Below are 18,997 nucleotides of genomic sequence, written 5' to 3'. Positions count from 1 at the left end.
CATGTTGACAGACTTGTATTCCTAGCTTCCTTGATATCCCTTAAGTCTTCAGATATTAACATCATCTTGGGTATGGACTAGATGAAAGCTCATTATGCCAAGATTGATTGTTACACCAGGTCTGTTCAGCTCACACACCCCTCTGGCAAGATAGTCACTGTCTCCACCAAAATTGCAAAGCGTCAACTATATTCTCTAAATGCCAGCCCTCTTCCTGACCTTGAAGATATCCCGGTAGTCCGTGACTTTCCGGCTGTCTTTCCAGAGGAACTGCCAGGTATTCCACCCGACAGAGATGTAGAGTTTGTTATAGATCTTATCCCCGGAACCGCCCCAATTTCTAGGAGACCTTACAAGATGGCACCCTTAGAGCTAGCCGAGCTTAAGAACCAACTTGATGAGTCCTTGCAAAAGGGTTTCATCCGTCCTAGTTCTTCTCCTTGGGCTTGCCCTGTCCTCTTTGTCAAGAAGAAGGATGGTACGGACCGGATGGTTGTAGATTATCGCCCCGTTAATTTGGTCACGATAAAGAACAAGTATCCGCTCCCCAGGATCAACGATCTGTATGATCAGCTCGTTGGATCCTCAGTCTTTTCCAAGATGGATTTGAGGTTAGGCTATCACCAAATCAAGATCAGAAATGGGGACATTCCTAAGACGGCTTTCGTCACTCGTTATGGCCAGTACGAGTACACCGTCATGTCCTTTGGTCTAACCAATGCTCCAGCTACATTCTCCCGCTTGATGAACTCGATCTTCATGGAGTACTTAGATAAGTTCGTCATGGTTTACCTCGATGATATCCTTATTTACTCGAAGAACGAGGAAGAGCATGCCGAACATCTTAGACTTGTGTTAGAAAAACTCAGAGAGCACCGCCTTTATGCCAAGTTCTCCAAGTGCGAATTTTGGTTGCCAGAAGTGACCTATCTCGGCCACGTAATCTCTGGTAAGGGCATTGCTGTCAATCCCGAAAGAGTTCAAGCCGTTCTTGATTGGACTCCACCTGAAACGGTTAAGCAAGTTAGGAGTTTCCTTGGCCTAGCCAGTTATTGTCGCTGCTTCGTTGAGAACTTCTCCAAAGTGGCCAAACCTCTCACGGAACTTCTCAAGAAAGATAAAAAGTTTGAGTGGTCCCCACAGTGTGAGTACAGTTTTCAGGAACTGAAAAGACGCCTGACTTCTGCTCCCGTAATTGTGCCACCGGATTTCACTAAAGACTTTGTTATCTACTACGATGTAACGCCCCGAGATCGATGTGCCAGGTGTCCTCCAGTTATTCGCTGTTATTGCCTTGTCATTGCTTGCGTGTCATGCATTGCATATCATGTCATCATGTGTATTTCATTTGCATACATGTTCGTCTCATGCATCCGAGCATTTTCCCCGTTGTCCGTTTTGCATTCCGGCGCTCCTATCTCCTCCGGTGGTCCTTTCTACCCTCTTTTCATGTGCGGGTATTAAACATTTCCGGATTGGACCGAGACTTGCCAAGCGGCCTTGGTTTACTGCCGGTAGACCGACTGTCAAGTTTCGTACCTTTTGGACTTCGTTTGATACTCGAACGGTTAACCGAGGGACCGAGCGTGTGTGTTGCAGCCCAACACCCCTCCAATTTGGCCCAAAACCCACCAAAACCATCTCCATCATCTAGAGCATTCGATCACGATTGCGTGGCCGAAAACCGCACCTCATTTGGACTCTCCTAGCTCCCCCTATGCCTATATATAGGTCTCTCCCCGAAATTTCGGATATCTCCCCCCGAAACCCTAGATCCATCTTCCCCGCGCCGCCGGACACATCCGAACCGGGCCGGACGTGTCCGACTCGCCCCGCCGCCGCCACATGTCGGCTCCTGACTCGCCCACGCGCCGCCCCACATCGCCGGCCCGCTCGGCACGGGGAGGGCCCCCGAGGACCGCGCCTGCCCGCCGCTCGCCTCCCGCGCGAGGGAGCCGCGCCGGCCTCCCGTTCCGGTGACTCCGCGCCTCGACGACCGTGCCGCCCGCCGCTGCCAAGTCGCCGCCCCACCGCACTCCTCGCCGACGCCGCCCGCGGCAAGTACCTCGACGTCTGCGCCCGCGCCGCCCGGATCCCGCCGGTCCCCGAGTCCGGCGACCCCGCGTCCAACTCCGGCGAGCTCCGGCATCCTCCCCCTTGAACTCCGGCGAACTTCCTCCTCCGGCCAACCTCGGTTTCTGTGCAAGCCAGATCTGGATCGGGTCAAACCTAGGTTGACCCCGAGATATTTTTCTAAGTCTTTTTCTGCAGTATTTTTATGCCATGTTCATCGCATCGTAGCTTTGCATCCGCAGATCTGTTTTGGGCTTGTAGCATATCAAAATGTTCGTCTCAGAGAGCACATAATTTCTTCTCATTGCACCATTTTCATTTGAGCTCATCTCGATGCCCGAAATTCTGTTGGAAGAGAGCTATTTGAGTTAATTGTCAGATCTGCTGCACCAAATAGCTAATTGTCATTTTTTCCATGATTATTGTGTGCATGATATGCTCCTGAGCTCTACATGTGTTTTGTTATATCCTTTGCCATCTTTACAGAGGTGCTATCTATGTATTTTTGTGATATGTGTGGTGACTAGCACAAGCTTGCAAAGTAGTGCATACTTTAATGCTGATTTCAGGGACTTAGATTTTCTCCAAGTCCTTGATCTGTTTTTATTAATATGCCATATGTTCATGTTGTTTCCTAGTGATCCGTGCCTCTTTTGAGGATGATCAGTAAGGATGATTTGTTAATATTGTGGTGCTCTATCCATCCATGTCTTTTTTTGCAATTATGGAGCACCCTAGCTTGAGTAAATCGAGCTCTACTTTTGCTATTTCGTGAATCCTGGCAGATTGTCTACTTGTTAGCGATTTTGCCGAGGATGTTGTTGTTGATCCGTGCATGCTATGTTGATGTTCTTGCCATGTTTAGCTTACACAATATGTATTCTTGATAGGTGTATGCTTAGATTGTCATTCCTTGCTATGTAGCGAGTGTATCGAGCTCGAGAACATGCCTATTCGTTAACAGATTTGCATGTTCCAGTTTTTCACTAAGTCTGAAACCTGTTTACCAATTGCACTTTTGCCATGCTTGTTTGAACCTGTTAATGGATGAATTGTCCGTAGCTCAGTGTTCATATTTTGTCAAGCATCATGAGTGGATCCCTGCCATGTATTTTGTTGCCATGTTTGAGTGCTGTAGCATAATTATCTCGATGCATTTAGATGGCTACTTGCTGTTTATCGCAGACCGGCGCCATATTTGTTTTGCTTGCCATTTCCAAACTGTGTCTCCGATTCCGGTGTTCTTTATATCGATTTCAACCGAAATCACCTCACCTTTCCAGTGGCACACTTGGATTTCCATGTTGAGGCCAGGTTCAATCATTCCTTGCCAAATCTTGCATATGCATCACATACCGCATCCCGCATAGCATACCATGTTTGCATCATGTTGCTCGAGCATTTGCACGTGGTTGATTGTGTTCCTTTTGCTTGTTTGTCTTGTTTGGGTAGAGCCGGGAGATGAGTTTGCTAACTAGGAGCCCGTTGAGTTTGCTTTTGAGGATCCAGTCAACTCTGACAACTTTGCAGGCAAGATGATCATACCCTCGAAATCACTTCTATCTTTGCTTTGCTAGATGCTCGCTCTTTTGCCATGCCTATGCTACGATGCCTACCACTTGCCTATCATGCCTCCCAAATTGCCATGTCAAACCTCTAACCCACCATGTCCTAGTAAACCATTGATTGGCTATGTTACCGCTTTTGCTCAGCCCCTCTTATAGCGTTGCTAGTTGCAGGTGAAGATTGGAGACCGTTCCTTGTTGGAACATTATTTACTTGTTGGGATATCATTATATTATCTTCTTATCTTAATGCATCTATATACTTGGTAAATGGTGGAAGGCTCGGCCTTTTGCCTAGTGTTTTGTTCCACTCTTGCCGCCCTAGTTTCCATCATATCGGTGTTATGTTCCCGGATTTTGCGTTCCTTATGTGGTTGGGTAATAATGGGAACCCCTTGACAAATCGCCTTGAATAATACTCTTCCAGAAATGCCCAACCTTGGTTTTACCATTCTCCACCTAGCCTCTTTTTCCCTTGGGTTTCCGGAGCCCAAGGGTCATCTTTATTTAAACCCCCCTGGGTCAGTGCTCCTCTGAGTGTTGGTCCGACTGAGCTGCCTGCGGGGCCACCTCGGGGCAACTTGAGGTTTGGTTTTACTCGTAGCTAGTCTCATCTGAGTGTGCCCTGAGAACGAGATATGTGCAGCTCCTATCGGGATTTGTCGGCACATTCGGGCGGTCTTGCTGGATTTGTTTTAACTTGTCGAAGTTGTCTTGTAGAACCGGGATACCGAGTCTGATCGGAATGTCTCGGGAGAAGGTATATCCTTCATTGACCATGAGAGCTTGTCATGGGCTAAGTTGGGACTCCCCTACAGGGATTTGAACTTTCGAAAGCCGTGCCCGCGGTTATGGGCAGATGGGAATTTGTTAATGTCCGGTTGTAGAAAACCTGAAGTTGACCTTAATTAAAATACATCAACCGCGTGTGTTACCGTGATGGTCTCTTCTCGGCGGGGTCCCGAAAGTGAACACGGTGTTGGAGTAATATTTGCCGTAGGTTGTTCTATAGTTCTTCGTTCGTGCTTTGCCTTCTCTTCTCGCTCTCTTTTGCGAACAGGTTAGCCACCATATATGCTAGTTGCTTGCTGCAGCTCCACATATTACCTTGCCTTTCCTATAAGCTTAAATAGTCTTGATCGCGAGGGTGCGAGATTGCTGAGTCCCCGTGGCTCACAGATTACTTCCAAACCAGATGCAAGGCCCGATGACTCCGTTCCAGATGATGCGCTTGAGCTCAAGTGGGAGTTCGACGAAGACTCACGCCGTTACTATGTGTCTTTCCCTGATGATCAGTAGTGGTGCCCAGTTGGGGCGATCGGGGCCATGTCACATGTTGGGGTTGATCTTTTATTTTGGTACCGTAGTCGGACCATGAGTGTATTGGATGATGTAATGCTATTTATGTACTTTGTGTGACGTGGCGAGTGTAAGCCAACTATGTACCTTTCCCCTTATTATCTATTTACATGGGTTGTTGTGAAGATTACCTTACTTGCGACATTGCTTTCAATGCGGTTATACCTCTAAGTCGTGCCTTGACACGTGGGAGATATAGCCGCATCGAGGGCATTACAAGTTGGTATCAGAGCCATCCCTGACCTTAGGAGCCCCATTGCTTGATCGAATTAGCGGACGAGTTGAGTCTAGACAAATGTTTTGAGTCATTTAGGAATTATATATCGAAGAGTTTAGGAATTATTTTTACTCCCCGGTCCCTTCATCGCTCTGGTAAGGCATCCTGACGTAGAGTTTTGTCTCTTCTCTTCTCAAATTTCACAAATTTTTTTAGGATCACGCGGGTATCTTGGAATCGTTCCGATCGATTTGTGACGAGAACATTGTTCTTGGTGCCTCCTGTCAGTTAGGGGTTGTTGCAGTGTCCCGGGAAGTTGAGCTCCGAGGTGTTGTCATCACAATTTTATCGTTGCAGTTCTGGAATACCTGAGTTTAGTTTGCTGACATCGAAAATCTCTTTTATGTAGTTGTTGGCGAGATAACCTCGACGCCACCCAGTACTGGGGTGGGAGTTCGGGAGTATTGCCATAATTTGTATAACGGATGCTTTTCAAAGGTTGAGGTAGACAATTTCCGAAGTTTTTCTCGGTTATGTGTTGAAGGATGGATACAGCTGGATGTAGGAATTGCTAGATTTGGGTGAGATATTATGCTTCCCCTGTATCCCCAACACCTGATTGCATAACCAGAAAGGTTTGGGAGTTTCATAAGTGGGAATTCAAGTAGCTCTTAGGATATCTTTCCGACAGATATATGATATGAAATTGGGGTTCGACGTCTAGTGGTCCGCCTATTCACGGTTGGTTTTACAGTGGTCTCGTTGTGTCTTAAAGAGTCCTTGGCTATGCCGACTCGGGGACACTTCATATGTCATGTGCACTGCCTTGTACATGATGGTGCTGTACGATCGAGCCGTGTAGGCCCCACCACGAAAACTTCGGACGAAATCTCTATCATATGTTTGTTCCGGCTTATTCTGCAAGCCAATCCTTGTTTGTTTTGAGTTTTGGTATTCGAGTTGCTTCGAAGTCAAATATGGATTCCATACCTTTCCTAAACGGTGTTCTCATATTCCTATGTGAATACTAATCCTTCTTGACCATCGAGTTTGTCATTTCAATTTCTTTTCAACCGGCGCGTTTTCTCTTCAAGTGGATCCGACCACTTCAACATCCGCAAGATCACCTCTTGGGTTTTCCAACGTTGTTCGTTTCATCTATGCTCAAGTTGCCTTTGTTTTTCCCGCCCACCCACCCCTTGTTCTTCAAGGACTAAGATTTCGTAATCCAGTATCATCTTATTGATGGGAAGTCTCTCCATTCTTTTCTTTCAATGTTCTTATCCGGTGTTTCTCATGAAGATGTTCTACAAGTTCATCATTATCCATTCTTTTTCTTCTCCGGTGGATTCAATTCAAGCGTTATTGATCATATCTTTTTCCTCATTTCAAATACCCTCTCATGTCGGTGCTCCTCATATTCTTTCACTTCTCGTTATTCATTTGTTCTGGAGTGCTGAAGATATCTCGAAGATTTGTGTTTTTACTTTGCATCTGTTCAAGCTATTTCGAGGTCCTATCTTATTCAAGCCATTTAATTCAACCAGTGTAATCTCTCCTTCAAATCGTTCAACGGTGTATCTTTTGAGTGGGTCCTAACCCACAGGTCTTTTCCCAGGATCTTACCTGACTCTTCTAATTTTTCCAGAGTTATTCTCAAATTCTTTTCTAAAGTTTGACGTAAGAATGATGTATCATCAGTCAAATGTCTTTCTCCAAGATCGCTAAAGTTCTTTTCATCGTTGGTTCAACCTTTCTAATTTTCATCCCGGAGTATCTCAAAAATTTTGTGGTTTCTCGTCGTCATTCTCAGATTTTGAAGACCGAAGAAGAGTTTTACCTCCATATCTTATCCGTTCTCTCAGAGATTCGTGATTCTAGTTCGAGCCCATCCTCTCATAATTGTTTTTGATTGTGAGAATTCTTTTCACCCATCCGGAGCAATGCAAGAGTCTTCTCAGTTTGTTATCCGGAGTCCATCAGTTCAGGATTATTCATTCTCAGCTTTCAGCTCTCTTCCTCTAAATCTTACCGGTGCTTCGTTCAAGTTTTCTCTAATCAATTCGTGATCTCTTCGTTCTCCCATACATAAATTCTCTCATGTATCTTCATTTATTTACAAATGCTTACCGATGATTCACCCCTTTACTTCGTTCATTTCCAATTCTTACGGTGGCGATTCAGGATTTTTCTTCCTTGCTATGACATCTAGTTATTCGTTGTCAATCCTTACGGTGGTTCGTGCAAGAGTTCTTGTCATTTGTTATCGTATATATTCATTCGTTCTTCCCAATCCTACCGGTAACTTGTTGAAGACGTTCTCAAGTTATGCTATATCTATCTTAATCCTTTTTACGGGAATAAGTAGTGTGCCAAATCCATTGTTTATCATCAATTTAATTGATGAAGGACAAGCATAATGTAATTCTTATTCTTGTTTCATCCTAATGATTAATTCTTTATTCTGGAGGCCCTTCAAATTCTCGGTTTCATTTGTTTCATTTTCTCTTTTTCCCGGAGTTCCAACCTCTTTCAATTATATCATCACGGAGATCCATCTAAAGCATTACAAGGTTTCACCTTGTGTTTTCAACTTCCCTTTCTTCTCGTTATCCTTTTGCTACCGGAGTTCTTCATGAAGGTTGTACATGATGGCTCACCAATGATTTAATTCCTTCTCGAAGTGTTCATCAAAATTTTTCAGAGGAGCTCAAGTTTTCTTCATCTTGCAATCCGGAGTGCAATTCTTTCACGCATATTTTTTGAGGTGGTGTTATGTCATTCTTGATAATTTCCCTTCGTGCTTCGTGTTTCACAAGTTATCAAGGTGAGGTATTTTAAAACCACCAATCTCGTCATTGGAGTTACCTTGGGTTATATTCACCTAAATTCTTCTCTAAGGATTGTTGCTATTATGGTGCTTATAAATGACCCAAGTTCTTTTATCCTCCCGGTGAAATAGTTTCTCTCCTCCTTATTCATATCAATTCAAAATCCATTGTTTCCGCTAGTGGCGGAATTTCACCTCATAGTTATGAGATGTTTTCCATAAGCCCACAACAAGCTTATCCTTTTCGTTGTTGGTGTTCCAACAATTCCGTTCGACCCTTCTCCTAAGGATGCCTTTGCAAACTCTTTTGTGACAGAAGTTGGCTTTTTCTTCTACATTCTTTTATCTCTATGATCTATCATCGATTTGTCTCTTCCGGAGACATTGCGATGTTGCTCTTTTCAACCCATCATTTTGTTTTGTCAAGATCATGCTTCTTTCATTTGCTTATCCATTTAACTAGAGTGTTCTGTCGTTTTTGCTCAAGTTCTTTTCGCCTTATCAAGCCTTGTATTTCTTTTGATTCGGAGTGCTGCCCGAATTTGTTCTTCCTTATTCATCTTCCCTACAGGAGTGCTTTCAACTTTGTTCTTCTTCGTTGAATTCTTTCTTTCAATGGCTTAACCTTTTCAAGGTTCTTTGGTTTCACTTGTTTGTCAAAGAAGCAACTTAGTTTTACCTCTTCTTTTTCTCTTCCTTTTTCCCTCCGGTGCCATTCTAGATCTCGGGACGAGATCCTCTCGTAGTGGTGGAGTGTTGTAATGCCCCGAGACCGATGTGCCAGGTGTCCTCCAGTTATTCGCTGTTGTTGCCTTGTCATTGCTTGCGTGTCATGCATTGCATATCATGTCATCATGTGCATTTCATTTGCATACATGTTCGTCTCATGCATCCGAGCATTTTCCCCGTTGTCCGTTTTGCATTCCGGCGCTCCTATCTCCTCCGGTGGTCCTTTCTACCCTCTTTTCGTGTGCGGGTATTAAACATTTCCAGATTGGACCGAGACTTGCCAAGCGGCCTTGGTTTACTACCGGTAGACCGCATGTCAAGTTTCATACCATTTGGACTTCGTTTGATACTCCAACGGTTAACCGAGGGACCGAGAAGGCCTCGTGTGTGTTGCAGCCCAACACCCCTCCAATTTGGCCCAAAACCCACCAAAACCCTCTCCATCATCTAGAGCGTTCGATCACGATCGCGTGGCCGAAAACCGCACCTCATTTGGAATCTCCTAGCTCCCCCTATGCCTATATATAGGTCTCTCCCCGAAATTTCGGATATCTCCCCCCGAAACCCTAGATCCATCTTCCCCGCACCGCCGGACATGTCCGAACTGGGCCGGACGTGTCCGACTCGCCCCTCCGCCGCCACATGTCGGCTCCTGACTCGCCCGCGCGCCGCCCCACATCGCCGGCCCGCTCGGCCCGGGGAGGGCCCCCGAGGCCCGCGCCTGCCCGCCGCTCGCCTCCCGCGCGAGGGAGCCGCGCCGGCCTCCCATTCCGGCGACTCCCCGCCTCGACGACCATGCCTCCCGCCGCTGCCAAGTCGCCGCCCCACCACACTCCTCGCCGGCGCCGCCCGCGGCAAGTACCTCGACGTCCGTGCCCGCGCCGCCCGGATCCCGCCGGTCCCCGAGTCCGGCGACCCCGCGTCCAACCCCGGCGAGCTCCGGCCTCCTCCCCCTCGAACTCCGGAGAACTTCCTTGTCCGGCCAACCTCGGTTTCCATGCAAGCCAGATCTGGATCGGGTCAAACCCTAGGTTGACCCCGAGATATTTTTCCAAGTCTTTTTCTGCAGTATTTTTATGCCATGTTCATCGCACCGTAGCTTTGCATCCTTAGATCCGTTTTGCTCGTGTAGCATATCAAAATGTTCGTCTCAGAGAGCACATCATTTCATCTCATTGCATCATTTTCATTTGAGCTCATCTTGATGCCCGAAATGCTGTTGGAAGAGAGCTATTTGAGTTAATTGTCAAATCTGCTGCACCAAATAGTTATTTGTCATTTTTTCCATGATTATTGTGTGCATGATATGCTCCTGAGCTCTACGTGTGTTTTGTTATATGCTTTGCCATCTTTACAGAGGTGCTATCTATGTATTTTTGTGATATGTGTGGTGACTAGCACAAGCTTGCAAAGTAGTGCATTCGTTAATGCTGATTTCAGGGACTTAGAATTTCTCTAAGTCCTTGATCTGTTTTTATCAATATGCCATATGTTCATGTTGTTTCCTAGTGATCCGTGCCTCTTTTGAGGATGATCAGTAAGGATGATTTGTTAATATTGTGGTGCTCTATTCATCCATGTATTTGTTTGAAATTATGGAGCACCCTACCTCGAGTCAATCGAGCTCTACTTTTACTATTTCGTGAATCCTGGCTGATTGTCTACTTGTTAGCGATTTTGCCGAGGATGTTGTTGTTGATCCGTGCATGATATATTGTTGTTCTTGCCATGTCTAGCTTACATAATATGTATTCTTGATGGGTGTATGCTTAGATTGTCATGCCTTGCTCTGTAGCGAGTGCATCGAGCTCGAGAACATGCCTATTCGTTAACAGATTTGCATGTTCCAGTTTTTCACTAAGTCTGAAACCTGTTTACCAATTGCATTTTTGCCATGCTTGTTTGAACCTATTAATGGATGAATTGTCCGTAGCTCAGTGTTCATATTTTGTCAAGCATCATGAGTGGATCCCTGCCATGTATTTTGTTGCCATGTTTGAGTGCTGTAGCATAATTATCTCGATGCATTTAGATGGATACTTGCTGTTTATCGCAGACCGACACCATATTTGTTTTGCTTGCCATTTCCAAACCGTGTCTCCGATTCCGGTGTTCTTTATATCGATTTCAACCGAAATCACCTCACCTTTCCAGTGGCACACTTGGATTTCCATGTTGAGGCCAGGTTCAATCATTCCTTGCCAAATCTTGCATATGCATCACATACCGCATCCCGCATAGCATACCATGTTTGCATCATGTTGCTCGAGCATTTGCACGTGGTTGATTGTGTTCCTTTTGCTTGTTTGTCTTGTTTGGGTAGAGCCGGGAGACGAGTTCGCTAACTAGGAGCCCGTTGAGTTTGCTTTCGAGGATCCAGTCAACTCTGACAACTTTGCAGGCAAGATGATCATACCCTCGAAATCACTTCTATCTTTGCTTTGCTAGATGCTCGCTCTTTTGCCATGCCTATGCTATGATGCCTACCACTTGCCTATCATGCCTCCCAAATTTCCATGTCAAACCTCTAACCCACCATGTCCTAGCAAACCATTGATTGGCTATGTTACCGCTTTTGCTCAGCCCCTCTTATAGCGTTGCTAGTTGAAGGTGAAGATTGGAGACCGTTCCTTGTTGGAACATTATTTACTTGTTGGGATATCATTATATTATCTTGTATCTTAATGCATCTATATACTTGGTAAAGGGTGGAAGGCTCGGCCTTTTGCCTAGTGTTTTGTTCCACTCTTGCCGCCCTAGTTTCCGTCATATCGGTGTTATGTTCCCGGATTTTGCGTTCCTTACGCGGTTGGGTAATAATGGGAACCCCTTGACAAATCGCCTTGAATAATACTCTTCCAGCAATGCCCAACCTTGGTTTTACCATTCGCCACCTAGCCTCTTTTTCCCTTGGGTTTCCGGAGCCCAAGGGTCATCTTTATTTAAACCCCCCTGGGTCAGTGCTCCTCTGAGTGTTGGTCCGACTGAGCTGCCTGTGGGGCCACCTCGGGGCAACTTGAGGTTTGGTTTTACTCGTAGCTAGTCTCATCTGAGTGTGCCCTGAGAACGAGATATGTGCAGCTCCTATCGGGATTTGTCGGCACATTCGGGTGGTGTTGCTGGATTTGTTTTAACTTGTCGAAGTTGTCTTGTAGAACCGGGATACCGAGTCTGATCGGAATGTCTCGGGAGAAGGTATATCCTTCGTTGACCATGAGAGCTTGTCATGGGCTAAGTTGGGACTCCCCTACAGGGATTTGAACTTTCGAAAGCCGTGCCCGCGGTTATGGGTAGATGGGAATTTGTTAATGTCCGGTTGTAGAAAACCTGAAGTTGACCTTAATTAAAATACATCAACCGCGTGTGTTACCGTGATGGTCTCTTCTCGGCGGGGTCCGGAAAGTGAACACGGTGTTGGAGTAATGTTTGCCGTAGGTTGTTCTATAGTTCTTCGTTCATGCTTTGCCTTCTCTTCTCGCTCTCTTTTGCGAACAGGTTAGCCACCATATATGCTAGTTGCTTGCTGCAGCTCCACATATTACCTTGCCTTTCCTATAAGCTTAAATAGTCTTGATCGCGAGGGTGCGAGATTGCTGAGTCCCCGTGGCTCACAGATTACTTCCAAACCAGATGCAAGGCCCGATGACTCCGTTCCAGATGATGCGCTTGAGCTCAAGTGGGAGTTCGACGAAGACTCACGCCGTTACTATGTGTCTTTCCCTGATGATCAGTAGTGGTGCCCAGTTGGGGCGATCGGGGCCATGTCACATGTTGGGGTTGATCTTTTATTTTGGTACCGTAGTCGGACCATGAGTGTATTGGATGATGTAATGCTATTTATGTACTTTGTGTGACGTGGCGAGTGTAAGCCAACTATGTACCTTTCCCCTTATTATCTATTTACATGGGTTGTTGTGAAGATTACCTTACTTGCGACATTGCTTTCAATGCGGTTATACCTCTAAGTCGTGCCTCGACACGTGGAAGATATAGCCGCATCGAGGGCGTTACATACGACACCTCACGACAAGGACTAGGTCGCATCCTTATGCAAGATCGCCATGTGATTGCCTATGCATCTCGACAGTTGCATCCACATGAGGAGAATTATCCTACACATGATCTAGAGCTTGCAGCCGTAGTCTATGCACTTAAGACCTCATGACATTACCTTCTCGGTAAGAGTCTCAAGTATATCTTCACCCAACCAGATTTGAACCTTAGGCAAAGACGTTGGTTGGAGTTGATCTCAGATTACAACTTAGGAATTACCTACACCCCAGGCAAGGGGAATGTCATGGCTGATGCGCTAAGTCGTAAGTCCTATTGCAACAATCTCATGTTGCAACAGGGCTAGCCACTTCTCCATGAGGAATTATGTAAGCTTAACCTTCACATTGCTCCTCGCGGATTCCTTTCTACCTTGGTGGCGAAACCTACCCTTGAGGATCAGATCATTATTGATCAGAGGTTTGATAGGGGTGTTATCCACATCAAGAGAAACATTAAGAAGGGAGTTGGTGGATGTTTCTCTATGGATGATCGAGGTGTTGTTTTCTTTGAGAATCGCTTGGTGGTTCCCAGGAATCAACATCTGCGACAACTGATTCTTAAGGAGGCTCATGAATCTCCTCTCACAATTCATCTCGGTAGCACTAAGATGTATCAGGACCTACGCCAGAGGTTCTGGTGGACTAGGATGAAGAGAGAAATTGCTCAGTTCATTTCTAACTGTGACGTTTGTCGTCACATTAAGGCAGAGCATCAAAGGCATGCTGGCATCCTTCAGCCTTTAGCTATTCCTGAATGGAAATGGGATAAAGTTGGTATGGACTTCATCACCGGCTTTCCCTGGACCAATAAAGGGAATAATGCTATCTTCATAGTCATTGATCGTCTTTCCAAAGTGGCTCACTTCCTACCTGTGTTAGAGAGTATCACTGCTAGTCAGCTCGCTGACTTATATATTTCTCGAATAGTTTCACTTCATGGTGTCCCACTAGAGATCAATTCAGACCATGGTAGTCTTTTCACTTCTCATTTCTGGGAGAGTTTCCAAACTGCCATGGGCACCCATCTTTCCTTCAGTACCGCTTTCCACCCTCAATCAAGTGGTCAGGTGGAAAGGGTCAACCAAATTCTCGAAGACATGCTTAGAGCTTGTGTTATCTCATTCGGTATGGATTGGGAGAAGTGTCTTCCCTTCGCCGAGTTTGCTTATAACAATAGCTACCAATCCAGCCTCAAGAAAGCTCCTTTTGAGGTTCTGTATGGACGAAGATGTCGAACACCTTTGAACTGGTCAGAAACTAGTGAAAGACAATTATTTGGACCAGATATGATCTAGGAGGCAGAAGAGCAAGTTCGCATCATTCGTGAGAATTTGAAAACAGCCCAATCTCGTCAAAAGAGCCAGTATGACCGTCGTCATAAGGAAGTGGCTTATGAAGTTGGCGACAAGGCTTATCTTCGGGTTACTCCCTTGAAGGGTACCCATCGTTTCAGTATCAAGGGCAAGTTGGCTCCTCGTTACATTGGTCTTTTCGCATTCTCTCTAAATGAGGAGAGGTTGCCTACCAGTTGGAACTACCCCCACATCTTTCTCGAGTACATGATGTCTTCCACGTCTCCCAACTCAGGCGTTGCTTCTCGGATCCCATCCGCTGAGTGGACGACGAAACGCTTGATCTCCAAGATAACCTCACTTATCGAGAGTACCCTGTCCGCATTCTGGATCAAGCAGAGCGTGTCACTCGACGTCATAACATCAAGTTTCTCAAGGTTCAGTGGTCTCATCATTCCGAAAGAGAAGCTACTTGGGAGCGTAAAGATCGTCTTCGACTTGAGTACCCCACTTTCTTTCCGCCAACTCCTGGATCTCGGGACGAGATTTTTTCGAGTGGGGGCGAGTTGTCACATCCCTAGTTCTGGTATGACCTAGACCAGCTAGTCTTTTGTGCATCATGTTTAAATTCCATTTAAATTTCAAATGGGGGTTTGTGAAACCCTCAGAATCATTTCTGAAAATGACCTAAGTAAAAGTTGCTCCAAAAAGGTCCAAGAAAATGTTCATGTTGATCTTTGAAAATATTGGTGAGAGGTAAAATTCAAACCAACATTTTCAGGAGCTCATAAGTATTTATCTTGGGCATTTGGAATTAATGCAGTAATTATTTGCTTTGGATATATATTGTTACATATATAAAATATTGTCCAAAAATTATGCCAGTAGTTGAGGAGCTCAGGAATAATACCACTAGCCCCTGCAAAAATTGGCATAAGTAAATAAAATGATTTAGTATTTTTACTAAATCAAAACAAATGTCAGAAAATTAGAAAAGAAAAACAAAAATGGAAAACCTACCTGGACCTTACCTGCGGCCAGCTCCTGTGCTGGCCCAGCACTTTGTGGCCTGGCCGGCCCAGCTAGCCACACCGACCCATCCCCACCTCCCCTGTTGTCTTCCTCCTCTTGCCAGGAGGACGAAGGGCGCGTGGTCGCCGCACGCGCGCACGCGCTGCGCCACCTCCTGCTTCCGCTGACGCGGGAGAGGCTCCTGGAGCCGCCGCGTACTCCCCCGACCTCCCTCTCAACTTCCAACCGAGTCGATCCCCTTCTCTGCCGCCTCCCCCTCGCTTTTCTCCCACGGCCGAGCGCTGCCGTCGCTGCCGCTCGTCGCCGCCGCAGCCAACGCCTCCCCCTCGCCCTATCTTCGTGTCTGCGAGCTCCGCCACCTCGCCCTGAAGCTCTTCGTCGAGCCACCGCCTCGGGAGGCCCTGGAGCGCCTCCATTGCCACCGTCTTCATCTCCGGCCGCCGTGGATCCCCATCGCCGCCCCGCCGTCTCCAGTGCATCCCCGAGCTCGCCGTCAAGCCCACCGAGACCGCTGTGAGCTGCTGCTCCTCCTCCCCCTCTCCGTTTGCTCGCTTGCATGCCGTAGCCGCTGCCTCGCCGATGACAGTGACCGTCGCCGCCTGAGCTCGTCGCCGACGCAGCTCCGGTGACCAAATGGTCGCCGCGGCAAGTCCAAACCACTCCCCGCACCACGCAGAGGCCGTAGGTGCTACGCCCGCATCGCCACGCCCACTGCAGCTTCGAACCCAAGCTTGACCGAACTCCGGCCGTCGCGGAGTTGCTCGCCGTCGTTGGCTCCGGCCACCATAGGCCTGGCCTCCACCACCACTAGACGCGCGCCTGCAAGAGCTCTCCAACGAGCCCAAGAACAGCCTCGCACGTGCCCTGTGGCCGTTTTCCGAGCCGCGCCGCCGTCTCGGGCCTCGCCGGCGTCGAGTCGCCGGCGGGTTTGACCCGCTGACCGGGGTTGACCCTCCCCCTTGTGTCACTAACACGCGGGCCACCCCCCTGACATCTTTAGTTAGTATTAGATTAACACTAATTAACCTAGGTTAGTTACCTAGTTAGTCACTGACCAGTGGGCCCGGCGCCCACTAATCCTAATTAGACTAAATAAACCCCCTGTTAACTAACTGAGTCACTGACGTGTGGACCCCACACGTCAGGTTTGACTTGGTCAGCGCCTTTGACCTGCTGACGCAATGCTGCTGTCATGCTGGCGCAATATATCATTTTCTGGTATTAAAATAAATTAGGAAATTCCAGAAACTGATAGAAACTTCAAAAATTCATAGAAATTCAACCGTAGCTCAGATTGAAATAATTTATATATGAAAAATTATCAGAAAAATTTAATCTATCCATTTGTACCAGTTTCATGCATGTCAAACCAACTTATACCTACTGTATAAGTGAAACACTAAAATGGCTTATATAAAGAGCTTATTTTAGAGATGCATTTGAATCTTTGGTTCAAATGGATTTCATCCAAATAAAAGCCAGTTGCATTAGCTCAATCAGCATCACATATTCATGCCATGATCATGCATCATATTGTTGCATATGCTTGTCTTTGATTATCGACACCATTCCTTCTCGATAGGTCCTGCTCCGGAGACCGATCCAGAGTACCTGTCAGAGGAGCAGTGCCCCCCTGTTGATCTACCAGGCAAGCAAACCCCCTTATTCATTCCGATACAATCCTACTCTCTCGCTCCTGCTCTCTTTTATTGCGTTAGGACAACAACGATTCAACTGCTACTTTATGCTGCGGTAGTTGAACCCATTCCTCTGCATGACCTGTCATTGCCACAGTAAATAGTTAAAACCCACTAGCATGTGTAGGAGTTGATTGAGCCATGTTGTGTTCTTGCCATGCCATGCCTGCTATTGCTCAGAGTTGTGTCAGGTCTGATTCATCAGGAATGAATTGGAGTGGTACGATATGTTCTGGTGCTGAGAGTTAAGCGTGTGAACACGATTTGGTAAAGGTAGCGGTGAGAGGCCATGTAGGAGTACATGGTGGGTTGTCTCACTGGAACCGTCCTTAAGCACTGAGTTCCGTGTATGTTGTCCAATGACTAGCTACTACCACACATTGGAATGCTTAAGTGCCCCTCTCGACTTATTAGCCAACTTGATCTCTGTCCAGGAGTCGCAAATAGTTTCTGGTGGTTGTAGGTAGTGTTAGTAGTCTACCAAGTGGCACCCGGCCAGGTGGGCTTGGGACAGACTAGGCACAAGTGGCACGGTGTACCAAGCGTAGATCCATCTAGCGAGGTGGGCTTGGAACCCTGCACATATTGTTTGGGGCCGTGAGCGACACCCCGGCCGGATCTCCTTGCGGATGGAACCCGAATAGGCGATAAACCTGGACTAGAGTCTTATGTGGTTAGTCAGGTCGTGGCCGACACCCTCGCTAGGCTTCCGCTTGAAGGTTGCCGAGGTACATGACGTCTACATGGTGATAAGTGGTGAGAGCGTGTGTGAAGAAGTACACCCCTGCAGGGTTATCATGATCTATTCGAATAGCCGTGTCCTCGGTTATGGACTTCTTGGATGCTTACGTGGTACATAGACAACTTAAAGTGGATACTCTAAAATGCTCAAGACAAGTGTGAGTGCTATGGATGGCCTTCTCGTAAGAAGACGAGGATGAATCCATAGTGGTGTATTGATGTGGTGATTAGTGGACTCGTGTGCGCTACCTCACCTCAAAGAAGTTTCTCGTTGTCGTAGAACAAGATAGCCACTGAGTCAAAGCTGGCTTGCTGCAACTAAACCCCACATTACCTTCTTGATACAAATGCATGTATGATAGGATCTGATGTAAGTCTTGCTGAGTACCTTTGTACTCACATTTGCTTTATTTATGTTTTGCAGGTGAGACATCTGTCTCACTAGTAGTACCGCTTGGACTTCGACGAGTAGCTTGCACCTCAGCTACGATCTTGTGCCCTTGGGAGGGACTTGTAGATAGTCAGGCCTCTTAGCCTCTTCTTTTGTAGTTGTATGTACCCAGACATGTAATGCTTCTATTGCTTGTATGCTCTGAATGATGGGTCATGTGACCCCTGTTTGTATTTTATGCTATGTGGCTCTTCTGAGCCTTTATCTATATGAGTTTGTGTTATGTTGTGATGCCATGTTGTACATCACATACTTGCATGTTATGCGTACGCATGACGTGTATTGCTATGTGTGGGATCCGACAATCTAGTTGTTTATCCTTGGCAGTCTCTCTTATGGGGAAATGTAGTCTAGTGCTTCCTTGAGCCATAGTAGTCCGCTACAGCCCGGTTCACCGGAGTCCTACTAGCCCATCACTACTGCTCAGGACACTTGATTGGCCGGCATGTGCTTCACTTTGTTCCTATGTCTGTCCCTTCGGGGAAATGTCACGCGGTGACATCCGAAGTCCTGCCTAGCCTGCTACAGCCCGGGTTCTCGTAGTCCTGTTAGCCCAGTGCTACAACCCGGATTCACACGCTGCTGACCGACATGCTCGATGTGAATCATGTATGCCTGTCCCCATGGGTTAGTACCGCTTTGGGTTCATGACTAGCCATGTCGGCCCGGGTTCTCTGTCATATGGATGCTAGCGACACAATCATATACGTGAGCCAAAAGGTGCAAACGGTCCCGAGCAAGGGTAAGGCGACACCTGTGGGAATACCGTGCGTGAGGCCGCAAAGTGATATGAGGTGTTACCGGCTAGATCGATGTGACTTGGAATCGGGGTCTCGACACTAGGGGAGGGGGCCGCCCCTCTCTTTCCTTCTCCCCTCTTCCCCTTCCCTCCTTCTCCTAGTTGGAATAGGAAAGGGGGGGCGAATCCTACTTGGACCGGGAGTCCAAGTAGGACTCCC

At 46.9% G+C, this 18,997-nt stretch overlaps 1 pseudogene; it reads left to right on the top strand.

Moving 5' to 3' along the window:
* Positions 1 to 18,997, top strand: part of LOC147991451 (uncharacterized) — a 51,552-nt pseudogene that overhangs the window by 18,950 nt on the left and 13,605 nt on the right.

The sequence above is a fragment of the Triticum urartu genome, chromosome 1A, assembly GCF_056163025.1.
Source record: "Triticum urartu cultivar PI428250 chromosome 1A, HENAU_Tu73, whole genome shotgun sequence".
NCBI lineage: Eukaryota > Viridiplantae > Streptophyta > Magnoliopsida > Poales > Poaceae > Triticum > Triticum urartu.
Note: the sequence above shows the minus strand (reverse complement) of the source record. Positions and strands in the feature narration are given on the sequence as shown.